Source organism: Mytilus californianus, unplaced genomic scaffold (assembly GCF_021869535.1).
Source record: "Mytilus californianus isolate M0D057914Y unplaced genomic scaffold, xbMytCali1.0.p SCAF_11, whole genome shotgun sequence".
NCBI classification, from domain to species: domain Eukaryota; kingdom Metazoa; phylum Mollusca; class Bivalvia; order Mytilida; family Mytilidae; genus Mytilus; species Mytilus californianus.
The window spans coordinates 62,784,637-62,800,091 of record NW_026262593.1 but is presented as its reverse complement, the minus strand read 5'-3'; positions in this window follow the sequence as shown (position 1 = coordinate 62,800,091).

Below are 15,455 nucleotides of genomic sequence, written 5' to 3'. Positions count from 1 at the left end.
CTCCTCTGTTTCAAAATAACAAACTTTTTCAAAGACTTGTAGATTGATAGTATATTAATAACGGAACTTAAAAAGCAGAAAAATGACAGGTGTGTGTCCTTGTTTTTTGGGATATAATCAATTGGAAAGAGGTGAGGCCGATTCCCCCTGATTTTTTTCACAGAAGGGCCAATTTCAAAAAGTGCTGAAAGAATACAACTTACGATAAAAACAAGAAATAAAAATGTTTTTTGATCAATATCTCGATTTTTATATATTATGATATGTCTGAAAAATAGTTAATTTAACCCCCCAAAAAAGATGAAAGTAAAATAAGCGGAATTTACCGTGTTTTTAGGTGGGAAAAACAGGGAATCCCCCGAGAAGGACATTTCAAACCAAAACAAAGTTATGTTTTTTGTTATTTATACAACTTTTGTCCTCAAAAATGAAATTGGTTTAGTGTGTCCTTAATACCTAAAAATCAACTTTTTTAATAAAAAAAGTGGAACAACACTAAAGTGTACCTATATAGCTGCTTAATAACAAAGTTGTCTCCAAGAGTCGCCGTGGCTCCATCGGTAGCGCATAGAACTGTTAGTGATAGATTGTGTTTAAGAAGGGGTTCAAATCTCATGCAGATTTTTTGTGTTGCAATATTACATTGTAATGTTTCTATCAGTTTTTTTTCCGGATGTTTGTTTAATTCATAGTGTCATTATGGATCATTTTGACTATATATCATTTCATTAAAGAAAAAAATTAATGTGTTGCTTATTGTGTGCGTTCGTTTTACTATCCATACTCTTGACTTACTTCCTATTCCTGTATTTACATTTATAATATATGTGCAAGAAACAATTGCCGTCAAACTGAAGTAGGTGCTTGTACATAACCAATAACACGAGAATTGATTATATAGCAATGAAGCCCAAATGTTGTGTGTGTAATATACACATAACGAAAAAAGGCCATAGCAGAAAAAAATATTTCATTTGGCTTGAAAGGTGATCTTAATCTTATATGGCCGTCATATGCACACTTGTCTGTAATTGGCTGAGATGTCCTGTACAAACTTTCTATTATTTGTACTGACGCGCCGACTTTATGGCATCCACAGAAAATAGCTATTTCTGATTGGTCGAAATTTAGAAGTCTTTTTTGAAACTATTATTACAGATAAAATGTAACTTTGGTGGAAAGATGAAGTGAAGGTCTTCTAAAAATTTCGTTTTACCATCGCCCAATATGGTTGCGGTATATGATTAATTTCATGTCCGTCCGTGTCTGTTGCACATTTTTTTTCCTGAATTGCATGGGCTACTAATACAGTTTGGGATCGATTTCACTGGTTAATTTCACTTTTATCGTCCCAGAGTTATGGCTCTGGATAGACTTGAAAATGCATGAAATTTTGGTTTTCCAATGATAAAAAGAGAACCTTTTGACGGATTGCTTAGACATTTTATCGCAATGTTGATGACCACTAAAAACTGTTTTGGTTTGATTTTCGTTGATTAGCACTTGTCCTGTAGTAATGGACCTTGATAAATTTGAAATTGGTGACATTTTGGTTACGGGTTGATAAATAGAGAATCACTTGAGGAAATAAAAAGAAAATTTACAAGAATGCGAAAGAAAACTAAATACAAAATGACCTTTCTATTAGTTGATATCACGCACACTGTTCAAAAGTTGTGGTCGCTGATTGTTACTGGATGGGTGAAACTTTACAGCAATGTGATCAAACGCATACAATACAAGAGAATGGCTTCTCCATTAAATAGTCATATAATTAGAGAAAATGGCACAGAGCACCTACGATTTACCTCGTATTTTTTTCGGGATTGATTTAATTATCCCCTCGTACAACATAATTGAGAAGGGATATAATGTTTGGTCAGTTCGTATATTTGTCCGGTTGAACGTTCGTCCCCGGTTAATCTTGGAGTTAAGGTCCATAACAAAATTAAGACACCTTGACCTACATTTTACTCATGAGTGACTTTGGTTGTTTTGCTTTTTAATGTTTAATGTTCAGATCAAAACAACTACAAGGCATTGAGGAATGATATTTGTTCAGTGGATGTGTCTTGAAAAATAACGAGATCAATACGAAAGTAAAGTTGCCGTGACCTACATTTAATGCATGAGTCACTAAAATTGGTTAAGATTTTGCATTAAAGTCCGTATTTAGTACTAAAAACTTTTATAGGAAGGATATCTCATCCGAGATAACGGATCCTTTAACCGATATAACGGATCGAAATATCAAAATAACGGGTCAATAATCAGAGATAATGCCCCCTTCACATACACCGTTAAAAGTCCTAAGGGATCGCAAAAATTCACGGATCCTTACGATCTGGCCTCTTTTACGACTGACTTAAGAGTTGTCCCGAGTTATTAATAGATGCATCTACGGCAAAAATCCACGATTTGTTACGAGTTGTAACAGATAAATACGTGCAACTTACGGGCATTTTACGAGCTTATAACGGATTGTTGTGAGTATTTTACGGAATATTAGTATTCATGCGTTAATTACAACCTGTTTACTTGTTGTTACGAATACTTACTAAATAGTTTTTACGAGTCCTTACGATTTTGCAGCTTTTGTAGCTTTTCCCAAATCGTAAACAAAACGTAAGAATACGTAAAGTGTAAGTATCTATCCGTAAAATACTCATAACTACACGTAAAATGCTCGTAATAACTTGTAACAACTCTTCAATTGGTCGTAAAAGTGGCCAAATCGAAAGGATCCGTGAATTTGGGCGATCCGTACGGACTCGTTATAAAAATCCGTGTATGTGAAGGGGGCATTACGGATTGAGACATTTAGATAGCGGATTGGTTATCCGAGATCACGGTTTGGAAAAACGAGATAATGGATTTGGAAACCGAGATAACGGGTTCATTTGATTATTTTATGTGTTTCTTTAGGGTTTCCTTGTCTTTGAATTTGCCGTCTTGTGCAAAATATGTTTGGTCTTATTCAGATATTATTGACAAGATCGGGCTATGTTCTATTGAATGATTTGCCTTTGAATACATACGTTTGGAAGTATGATGCGATTGATTAAGCCAGTATATTGTTATATTGGTTTTTTATAGACACGAACCCATTACCAAATTCTATAACTGATTAGTCTCTTATATAACATTCATTGCAATATACGCAAGACATATCGTAAATAAATAGAAATGTTTACAGCTGCTACTTCGGATATGAGGATAAAGCAGTTCACTCAATCCGCTAAGGTTTGCAATTCATTAAATCAAAATAGAGGATTAATAACAAATGTAAGAATTATCTATACGAGGTCAAAGACTGGCATTATCGCTTTCTATCATAAATAAATCAAAGGGCTCCCCGTACAACTAACTTATGAATAAGCAATGGCATTAGGACCATTTGATGTTTAAGTGAATAATGGTTTCTATTCCATAAAAATTTAAGAATGGACTGAAATTGGTTAATTTTGCCAACACTTCACAGATTAATTTCACCTTCTGAGATGGTAAATAGTGTTCGCTATATCAAATAAGGTTATACAGTGTTTTGTATAACTTCAATATATAGCATGCTGAATCAGTCAATTTTTTTTCAAACGTATGTTGTCTTTGCATACATTGTCTCATTGGCTATCATACCACATCTTCTTATTTTTAGATGAAGGAGAAAAACTTTCATCAACATTATATATGGTGTGAAGGTAAATACAGTTTAGGCAGGTTAATATAAGCTGTATGGACTGGGTTTGAATATATTTTAGATGTATCAAGTAAGGTCCCCACCCTTTAACCATATGTCAGCTTATTTGCTATCACAATACATATCCTGAGCTAGACTATGTTTTTAATGCCTTTCATGTACAGCAGCTTCGTTTCTAAAATAATATCTTTAAATATATTGTAGGACATTACGTTGTTAGATATTGTAAACGACACCACAGATCGCCCTGAAAATATAGTCTACCTTGTGAAAGCAAAAGACGACAATGTCCATGACACAGATGAACTTGAGAAACTCAGCGATGAAATACAATTCAAATTCAGCAGAAAGAGTAGCCAGAATGAGATATTCAAGAAGATATTTTTCTTACAAGTTCCTGTTCGTATTGGAATGTGTTTGCTGAACAGTCTTACTCGTATTATTAGTAGAATTCATGAAAAGGTACAACTTTTCACTGACTCTACGAATAACAAACTAGCTGATTTAGTAAAGAATAAAGATTTTAACATACAATGTATTGAGAAATTTATTTCAAAATCGGGATTCAGAATTTGTAATTTAGCATCGCAAATATCAAATCGTTTGAAAATGTGAAATTTAAGTAAGCTTTTAAGAAAAGAAATCGACAGAAAAGACAGGCTTGCCGGCTTTAAAATTTCAACAGTCAACAAAACTAATCAGTTTTGTAAAAAACTTGAAACTAGACTTAATATTTGTCTTAAGAAAAGAAAATCCTATTTGAAAAAGATCAAATTTGTTTAAACAATGGCTGCACACCAAAGTATTCATCTACTAGACTAACAAGAAGTATGACAAAAGAACCATCAACCCTTTAAATGCCAACAACAAGGGCATAAGAACCAAAGACGAGTATTACCCACAATTGCCTGGCAAAGTGTGACAATATTTTTTGTAGAAATGATTATGAAGAGATGGCTAAAGACGTTTATACAGAACTTCTCGATTCTTTAAACAAATTCGTCAACAGTTATACCAAAGATCTTGCAAGGTTTTCAAAGACCATTTCTGATGAACGTTCAATGGGGTCTAACGGCTTACAAATTCATGAGTGGAAAACAGTTGTCATGATGTATTATACATTTGAGACAAATCCTTTTTTTTCCCGATTCTTAAATCAGAAATATTATAAAATATGGCTAATAAAATCATTGTACCACTACTGAATATCAAATTTGAATGTAATAGTACTGTAACGCATTTTTATTTGATGTAATCAAGGGTTTGATATTTTTTTATAACTTCATGATAAGCTTCGTAATCTTTTAATTTTAGAAATGAGCTCGTGAAAGGGTTTGGATGTGTTAAAAATGATATATGCATTTATCTGAAAAACAACGACGAAGATGAGAGGAGGTTAGTAAGTGCTTATGCAAAGAATTACCTCAATGATCCTCCAGAAAAGTACCATCTGCGAATTGAATATAAACAACGCAAAATCACTCTCTTCTCAAAACTCGAACAAGGTAGTAAAGTTAATAGAAGAGAAAGTGTAAACTGCAGTGATGAAGAAAGAAAGTTTTGATCGCTTTAAATGTTTCTGGAGGACAAAAATGGCAAATATTTTTTTACAACTTGTGCACATGTAATTGTAGAAGAAGAACATCCGTATTCACTAGATGAGTATTCAAAGCTAGGAAAGAACGTGTATATCAACCATTCAGATTGCAACAAAGACGACAAAAAAGATCCATATATTGACTTTTCGCTAGTTCTAGTTTCCCCAGAAAAAATGTTAACTTGCACATTTGGTCTCAAAACGACAGCCGGTAAATTTATAAACGGTCGAATATTCAGAGGGAACTTGTCCAAAATATACCAGCGTAATGTATATAAACGGGGTGCAACAGTACCCAATTGACAAAAAGGCATATGTACTGGATATGAGGTTGAAGGGTCAGTATCGTATCTGACAATGGACACAAAAGACTTTGCAAAAGGAGGCGACAGTGGGGCTAGTGTGTGTGTTGGAGAAGACGTGGAAACTGGCTTGGCAACTTGTTTTATTGTGGCCAGTTGCACCGAAGATTCTGTTTCGAATTCGACAAACTGTAGTAGCAGCTATATAGTTTATAAAGTGTCTGACGCTCTTGATCGCATTTATACAATTTCTGAAATGAGGCCTTGTTTGATTCCATATACAAGAACGATTTCAATATCATCATCGAGTTCCGATACGAAATATGCGTGTAAACGTAAAACACCAGACGATGTTTAAGACATTTTAAAGATAATTACTATTTATAGATGAATTCAAAGAAGTCTGGCGAAAGTCGTTATCGTTAAGATCCTGATTTTAAGAAAATGTGATTTTTTTTCGAAGTAAAAAATGGATGAAGCTTATATAAAATAAAGAGATGTGGTATGATTGCCAATGCGACAATTCCTACCGCAGGTCGGTGGTTATCACCTGGTACTCAGGCTCCCTCCACTGATAAAAACTGACGGCACAAAAAAGTACAATAGTGCTGAAAGAGGCGTTAAACACCTATAACTTAATCAATCAATTCAATGCTATAACTATTACACAGAGTTCACTTTAGGGCCTTCAACTGTGATCAAAATCCGTAATGCAAAGTCTCCTATAAGACCAAACGTGTAACAAAAGACGAACGGTCTGATTTAAAACAATAAATTAAAAAAAACAAATAAGACAGACAGTAACCAAAGAAAACCACTAAATTACAAGCTCCTGATTTGTATATTAATTTTACGTCAAACATACTTGTTCAATAAGTTATTACCAATCGATATATAAATGGGTGAGATATTTGATTCGAGGGTCAAAGTTCTCAATTAATGCATCATCAAAATATTTTTTATGTAAACTAAAGGGTCTAAAGAGCTTGTGTCGCTCACCTAGGTCGATGTGCATCTTCTACAATGGACAAGTAAAATTGGTACAAATCGTCATTAAAGGGCAATAAACTCCGATATAAAACCAACTTAAGCTTTCAGCCATTAGACCTTATGTAGATCTTGTCTTGCTCATCATATATGCAATTTAAAATTTTCTATCTATCTATTATAGTTTTTAAGACATTAGGCAAAAAAAAAGGCAAAATATTGTCATAAAAGGGCAAAAATTCCCATAATGAGTCGACTGACGATTTCCAAAAATGTTGAATTATTTGTAGATCTCGTCTTGCTGATAATTTTTTGCTATTTCAGGTGTTTACCTATCTATTATAGTTTAAGATAATAGACAAAACACAAAAACATGATTAAAATAGTCGTTCAAGAGCAATAACTCCAATAAAGATCCGATTGATTATTTCGGCCATTAGACTTTTTTGTAGATCTTGTCTTGCTGGTCATTTTTGTTTTTTAAAGTTTCTATTTGACTATTATAGTTGTCCATATTTAAAACAAAAACGCAAAGAAATGGTAAAAACCGTGATTAAAGGGCAATAATTCCAATAAAGAGTCAACTGACGATGTCCGCCATTAGAATTATTTGTAGATCCTGTCTTGCTGATCATTTTTGCTTCTTAAAGTTTCGATACATCTATTTTATTTTTTTTAAATATAAGGCAAAAACCAAAAAAAAAATGTAAAAATTGTCGGTAAAGGACAATAACACCAAAACGGAGTCGACTGATTTTTGCCATTGGAATTATTTGTAGATTTTGTCTTGCTGATCATTTTGGCTTCTTAAAGTTTCGATCTATCTATAATAGTTTATCAGATATAAGACAACAAAAAAATCGTAAAAATCGTCTTTAAGTGGTAATAACTCCAATAAAGAGTCGACTAATTTTGGCCATGGTGACCTATTTGTGGATCTGGTCCTGCTGATCCTTTTTGCTTTTTAAATTTCTATCTATCTATTATAGTTTTCAAGGAAATAGGCAAAAATGAAAAAAATGGTAAAATCTGTCATTTAAGGGCAATAACTCCATTAAGATGTCGTCTGACAATTTTGATGTAAATAGACAGTAGGTAGATCTCAAAATTCTGAAGATTTCTATCCCTGTCAGATTTGTTCTTTGCTCATGAACAGTAGGTAGATCTCCATTCTGAATATTTCTACCCATGTCAAATTTGAACAGCGGTATACTACTGTTGCCTTTATTGCTCTATGCTCATGAACAGTAGGTAGAACTCAACAATCTGACAGGGGTAGAAATCTTCAGAATATTTAGATCTACCTACTGTCCATTTACATCAAAACTGTTAATGATCAGCAGGTACATCACTTGGCCCTTTGGGCAAGGTGAGCTAAAAAGGAAGCTTTTTATAACTGTGTTGAAGGGAACATTTTGATTAAATGTTGTTTGATTCAATAAAACAATGAAACAAACTGGAGCTATTGTTTGTTGCGCTCCTATAGCTACAACAGCTAGAGTTATTTTTTTCTATAAAAGCCTAATAAATCTAGAACAGAACGATGCAATTAAATTATCAAAATCTTGTTCTTTATTAGTATGCAAGTAATAGTAAATTAAAACAGGAACCGCTTCATGATCACCATAAATTTTTGAAAAAAATTGTCTTATTCACACCTCAAAATTTATTATTATTATTTTCAAAATTAATTTTTCAACACTACAGAAGATAGTAAAATAACTTTTACCTGAATTTTATTTGATACTGTCCACTCAGTTAAATTTACTTTTAACTTCTTCTTATAGAGATATTCATCTATTGTCTACATAAATTAATACAAATACAAATCACTAATTACCTGGGGTGACCACCTCAAACATTTTACTCAAGCTAGTTTATTTTGATACCTTCTGTAATGACCAAAAATCGCATGTTAATTTTAAAATTGATTTAAAAAAACACACAATGAATTTAATTTATTATATCTAAGTCTAGCCATGCCTAAAACATTTCCAGTTGCTAAAGTTAGTATGTACTCGGGAAATGTTTTGACATGTAAACGCGCATATATTTGTTAAAAGATTATAGTGAACCTTAACCTTTCGAGGCAGCTGAGCTCACCTTTAGTTTTGATTGTGGTTTGTGTTGTCAATATTTTTAAAACTAGACAGCCCAGTCATGATTGTGGTCAAATTTGAAAAAAGAGGAAAAGTTTTTTTTATGAAAGTTAAGGGACGACGACGACGACAAACGACGGCGCCAAGTGATGAGAAACGCTCACTTGGCCCTTTGGGCCATGTGAGCTACAAATTAAGTTCTTTCTGTTAACTGATATTTTCGATTTCGGTCTCTATAAGGGTATTTTTTTTAATGCAAAGTAGAAATTGAAAAATGGTCCCACGTTTATTCAGAACATAGACTAAAGATATACTGCTTTAAATAACATTTTAACTAATCATGACTATAGTTTTGTTCACAACAAGCAGAGAACACGCCTGCATTAATTGGTTCATATTCCAAAATTTATTGGATAATTATTGTATATTTTACCTCTGAGTATATAATTATAAGAGCATAACGTAAGAATGACTTCATCTTTCTTTTATTTCCATACATGAATATGAGTTATTCTAACAGGATCTTGAAAGGATGCTTATCTGTTTTCCCTTTTCAAGTACCAGTTGAAAATTGGCTAAAAGCTGAACAATCCAGCAAATTTTCTGAGTGAAATTCTGCTGGTTAAGCTTTTGGTTTTGACTTTCCTGTAAGATTCGGAACTCTAAAAAGTCTCCTCAAACAAAACACCAGAAATTCGGATGTTCAAATGACGATGTATATTTTAAATATGGACCAACATTTTACATATTCATTATCCCCCATGATGATATAATAGTCTTTTATTACATTCATTCTGGAATATGCAAGGTGTTGTTTGAATTTTTCTATTGAGTTCCAGACCGAAGACACTGTTTTCTGAAAATAAAAAAATATAATAGTTGTTTATTTTGAAACTTGCTATAAATCTACATTTAAAAATTGAAATTTTAAAAGATTTGGTTAAATGACATCGAAGTGAAATAAATAAAGTGGTGATTGGTCCTGTTGGCTCTTTGCTTTCATTGTCCATTCAAATTCGATTACGATATTACGTCTAGTTTATAATTCAGTTTTAAGACGTGCATTTTATATCGATAATGTTGTCATGATACGGGTTATGTTCTTCTCGTATCATTTATGATGGCATGATACTTAACCCCTAACGGGAAGGATTGTGCTTGATTTTCATATATGATGAAGACATAGTATTTCAATCAGTTCATTTGAGGTCTGGAGCTGGCATGTCAGTAAGTGCTAGAAGTCCTAAATTTACGTCGATCATTGTCATTAGCTTATTTTCTGCTGTTTCCTATTCTAACATCGGACTCGGACGTCCTTTAAACTGGGTTTTACTGTGCGTATTGCTGTGTGTTTGTTTATTCCACATTGGCTAAAAGTCATGGGGAGGGTTGAGATCTCATATTTAACAGCGCCGCATTTTTGCGCCTGTCCCAAGTCAGGAACCTCTAGCCTGTGTTAGTCTTGTGTGTTTTTTTACTTTTGGTTCAATTATATGTTTCGGAGTTTAATGTGTCGTCCATTTCGCTGAACTTGTATACTTTAACGTGTCCGCCTCGTGTGAAGTCTGCAACCTTTAAGACTTAAGAGATTTGGAAACCTGATACTAATTTGCTTAAAGCAACCACTTATTGTAAAGCTACTCTTTTGTAACAGAGAGGAGGGGCGTAGCTGTGTAATTTCAGAAATATATAAATAGTTACCAAAATTAAGTAAGAAATCGTAGGGATAGTTCTGGTCAAGCAACATAGACTAATGCAATACTTAGCAATAGATTAATAATGAGATTTATACAAAAATTCGGTATAAAATTAACGTTTGAATATGAAGGTCACGTTGACCTAAAATAAATAGCTTAACTTAAATAGTTTATTCTATTTAAAAAAAGACTCTGGAAACTAGTCGTTTGAACAATGGTAGTAGTAGTTATTCCCTTTAAATATGAAGTGAGTCCGAAGTCGACTCAAAGGACTCAAAAAGTTTTTATTAAGCTAACCTTAAAAATGTGTCAATTTTTATAGTCCTTTATGGCTAAATGTTCGACCACATCTGACGGCAATGCAAATCGCACGCTCTTTTATACAAAAAATTGTGACTCGAAAATAACGTTTCGACTCTAAAGACTCAATATGTGAGCCAAACACCTTCAAGTTGATCCCGTGATAAGACTGCTGTCGGTCGAATAAGCTTGGTGATGTCGTCGTGTTCATTGTAGTTAGTCTGCAGTCCACATTTCTGAGTCTTTCACCAAATACATTGGGTAAAGTGGAAAAAGCAACCTTTGACTTGAACACCAGGTAAGACGAAATGAGCTGCATTGTTCGTGGCTGTTTCATAGTCGATTGCACCATCAACCATTGCTCGGATTGTGTAAAGCTGGTGGAACAGAGTTGGGCATGTGTAGAAGATTCTATCACAGCAGATAGTGTCAACAGAAGCAAGGTGTCTAAGGTTGTCTGTAGTTGAGAATATAAGCATTGGTTGGTTGATGTTGTCAGAGGGTAGAAAAAACTGATCTCCTTTAGTAGTAGATTGATGTCTGCTGTTGTCTTGGTTAGTCCGGTTATATTTAGAGATCTTTGATGGTACAGTGACGTCTTAACAGAGTAAGGTAGTTGTTCTACAATCTGTTTGGTGTCGTCTGTCCAATCTGGGTTACGGAGTTTGACTAGCTCCTCCTCGTATAGTTTTGGCATAGGTGTGACTTCTGTCTTGGCTAATTGTGTCATTGTCTGTAGGATTGTTGATACCTCTATCTTGGTTGGGTTAGCTTGGTGGTTGTGTGGTGGACCGAATTAAATCGGGTGACCCTCATGTCTATGGATGTTGCTGGACATGTTGAAACAGTGCATCTCCAGTAGATTCTGTTATTGTTGCGTCTGTTCTTAATACTATAACGGTGACCTCCTAATACTAAACTATCTCTGCCAAACTTGTTCTGAATATACTAAAGTGGTTGTAGTTGTGCATTTGCCATACTTTACTTGAATGGCTTGAATTTGACAGACCGGTGTATTTATAATACTAATGAATTGTGACAAGTGTTCAAAGAGATGATGATAATCTTGGCTAAGATAAGAGAATTTTCTACAAAAGCATAACTTGAATAGTTGACGTCCTAGATTGGATGAATAATACTGTTCACATAATTATAAAATATATATAATTTTTTTTTATTAAGCATTAAAAAGTAATAGATATCTTTTTCTCAAATTTTAAATATTTATTTCACTATAACCTAAAAAATGTGTTATCATAAATTAAGATAAAGATGAATAGATAGAAATCTGATTACAATTATTTTTTTTTAATTAGTTTATAAATATATTTGTTTTACTTTATAATCTCATTTAAAATTCTTATGACATTTATCTCTTTTTTTATTATAGTTATATTTTATTATAATATTTTGTCCTTTTTAAATCTCAATATTAATATTCTTACAACATTTATCTCTTTTTTAATTATATTAATAGTTTTTGTTATAATAATATTGTTTCTTTTTAAATCTCAATTTTGAACCAGTTTTCAATCAAAAATATGTATTCTTTATAAGATTTTACAGGTAAATTATAGGTAAATAATATGCCTAAATTTAAGAAACAGACTTTAATAGTTAAAACAACAATTCCCCTATGTTTATATATGCATGTAATTATAAGTGGGCAAACCAGGATGACACCGTCACACTAACCTATTATGTATGTTTGGATTGCTCACTCAATTGTGTCAATATAACGGAATTATACACAACTGTCGTACAAACTGGGAGGTTAAGCTTGCTACAAAACTAGGTTAAACCCACCATTTTCTTCCGAAAATGCCTGTACTAAGTCAGGAATATAACATGTTTTTCATTTGTTCCGTTGTATGATAACGTGTGATTTTGTCAGTTTTTATGGATTTAATGAATTTACCACGGAGTACGCTATTTTTGTTATACTTTCTGGACGTTGTGTTGTGACTACCAATCTCGCTTTATTGCACAGCAACCTTGGGAATTAACTGTACGGCGGTTTAACCACGTGCAGATAATTATTTTGCTTTTTAGAAACTACGCTTTTAGGTTTTGAAAGAAAACTTACTTCTTTTTAGGTATGTAATTATGTATAACAAATGTATAATTATATATTGAAAAAGAAAGGCCCTTATAAAAGTAAAAGATTTATTAACTAAAATACCGACCTCGAAGGCCAATTATCAACCCAGTGCATGGTCGTGTCAGATAAATTGAAATTAAACTATTTAAAATTGTTCCATTTTGAAATTAATTGGAATATTTCTATTGACGTTATTTTTTAAATTACCTTGTCAATTACGATAATATCTTTCACATACTGAAATTATTTTTTAATTTACCGTTTGGAAATTGGGAAGTCAAGGAAGATTCGTATTTAATGTTGTTTGTTAAAAATTATCTATATATATTTCAACAAGGATCTGTATAGTTATAACTAACTTTACAAATCCTTGATTTCATACTTCATCATGCCGTTGTAATATAGATACTATTCGTAATTTTAGAAAGACAAGGTTTTCTTCAAGAAAGAACATCGTTTAAGGATGTGCACCTCTGAAGGACCAAAACTAGAATTAAATTTTTTTTTCTTAATCTGAATTTTGGGTTTATATGACTTTACTTTAAGAAAGTAATTGACGAAGAAAAAATCGTATGGTGGTGCACTACTTTTTTTGCTACGGCCATTTGAAAAGTACCCCATTTTTAATAATTTTCCCATTTTTCATCATTTTTTACCAATTTTTGGGCTATAATCATGGAAAAATCACAGTTTCACAATTAAACTTTTTTTTCATACTTTCACTAACGATGAAGAGGACCAATCTGAATAAATTTAGCTTAAACAAAACTATAGGTTGGTGTAAATATTAGAAAATTTTATAACATTTCGTTGCTTTTTCGTGTCAAATTGAGAATGCTGTTAATTTTGTAAATTTGGGATTTTTCTCTTTTTTTTAGAGCAAAAAACATATTATTTCAACTTCTTTTTTAAAAATGATTAAAAAATTATATATCTAAGAATTTTGAAAGAAAATTTTGATATGCGATGTACAAATATTTGGTAAACTCATTTCTTTGTATCCCTCACCCATTTTCTCAACATTTTGGCTGATGACACTGACCGGATTGATTAAAGTTTCTAAAATTTCAATACCTCTGCTGGTGGACTATCGGTCCCCGAGGGTATTATCAGCTCAGTAGTCAGTGCTTCGGTACTGACACGATTTATAACAAAACTTTCTAAAATTGTCCTTTAATAAATTTTGATATCATAAGAAACTAAGGTTTCAACTCTCTCAGGCAAAATTGACCTTAGATAAATTTGGTTATTTTTTTTTAGGTCCTTTTTGGTCATATAGCTTTTCAACTATTTAGGTTATTATACATTCTTCGCTTCCAAATATTCGGCTTTTAGCGTTCCGGATGAAGGTAAATCCAGAAAGTGTTTCGGACGCATGAAATTTATAACGTGTTATTTCCATTTTTTATTGTAAGTACACAATATTTTCACAGAGTTTAGTTTGATAATAATATTTTTCAAATTCATTGATATTTTCCACTTGTATCACATGCTTTTTAAATAATTCTCGATCGAGATTTTAACGAGTCTGAAACATCAGAAGAATACATCCTTAACGACAATGGCCAAAGTTTATGAATTAGAGGTTGATCCCGAGGCCTACACATGTTTATTGTTGACACAAAAATCAATTAGTAAACAGCATGTTGAAGAATGTGAAATATCTACAGAGTTCCTGAATTTTACTTTATCAATCGTAAGCTTAATATAAACTTTTTCACAGATTCGCTGTGCGACAATTTTAACTTTCTTACTGGTAGTCATTATCAATGGCAAATGAATTTTTCTCAAATGAGTATTAAGATTTAAAAGGATATTACCAAACCAAAGATTGTAGTGTTTTTATTGAGTCCATCAAAATAGCAGGGCATCTGTGACCATAGTGAGAAAAGTTAAAATAATCAGTTCATACAAATGAAAAGTTCAAGGGATCCATCAAATAAATAGAATAAAGAAAATGCAGAAAGAAAAATCGACAGAAAAATATAAACGGTTCTAAACAAAGAGCTAAACCCATACCGTATAGTAAGCTATAAAAGGATCAGACATGACAAAATGTAAAACAATTCAGTTGTGAGATTTGTTGTATTTTTCATACAGAAAAACGAAAAGCAAAAAAGACAGCGACCAATGACAACCACAAAATAACAGGCTCCTGGCGTGGGACAGTCACATAATACATAATTATAAGCACACAATAACACCTTACAAAATAACTAAAGACACAAAGTACGATCTAATAGTATTCGCAGTTACTGAAAGCTATTTTGAAGACAATTACAACTATAAAACTTAAATAATGTTTCGCAGACTTATATATCAATTAGTACACATAAAATGGATTTACCCTAAAGCGGTCATAAACGATCTGAGAAAAACATGACCTTATACAATGCCAATATATATATATATATCGACAGGATGTGGTTTATACCTGTATAGTAACACATTTGTGTTATGTATTAATTTCTTGATAACAAAATTAATGTAAGGACCTATGAAAACAATATTCAAAGATCTTATTACAGTGAGAAATAAGTCAAAGTTGATAACCTCTTTTATAAATTTATTCAGAGAATCGATATATTTACATGAATCGTATCTACATTTAGGGCTCATAATACAATATCAACGAACAAATGTGGATGTAATTTCCAGTTTGTACTAAGTTTTCA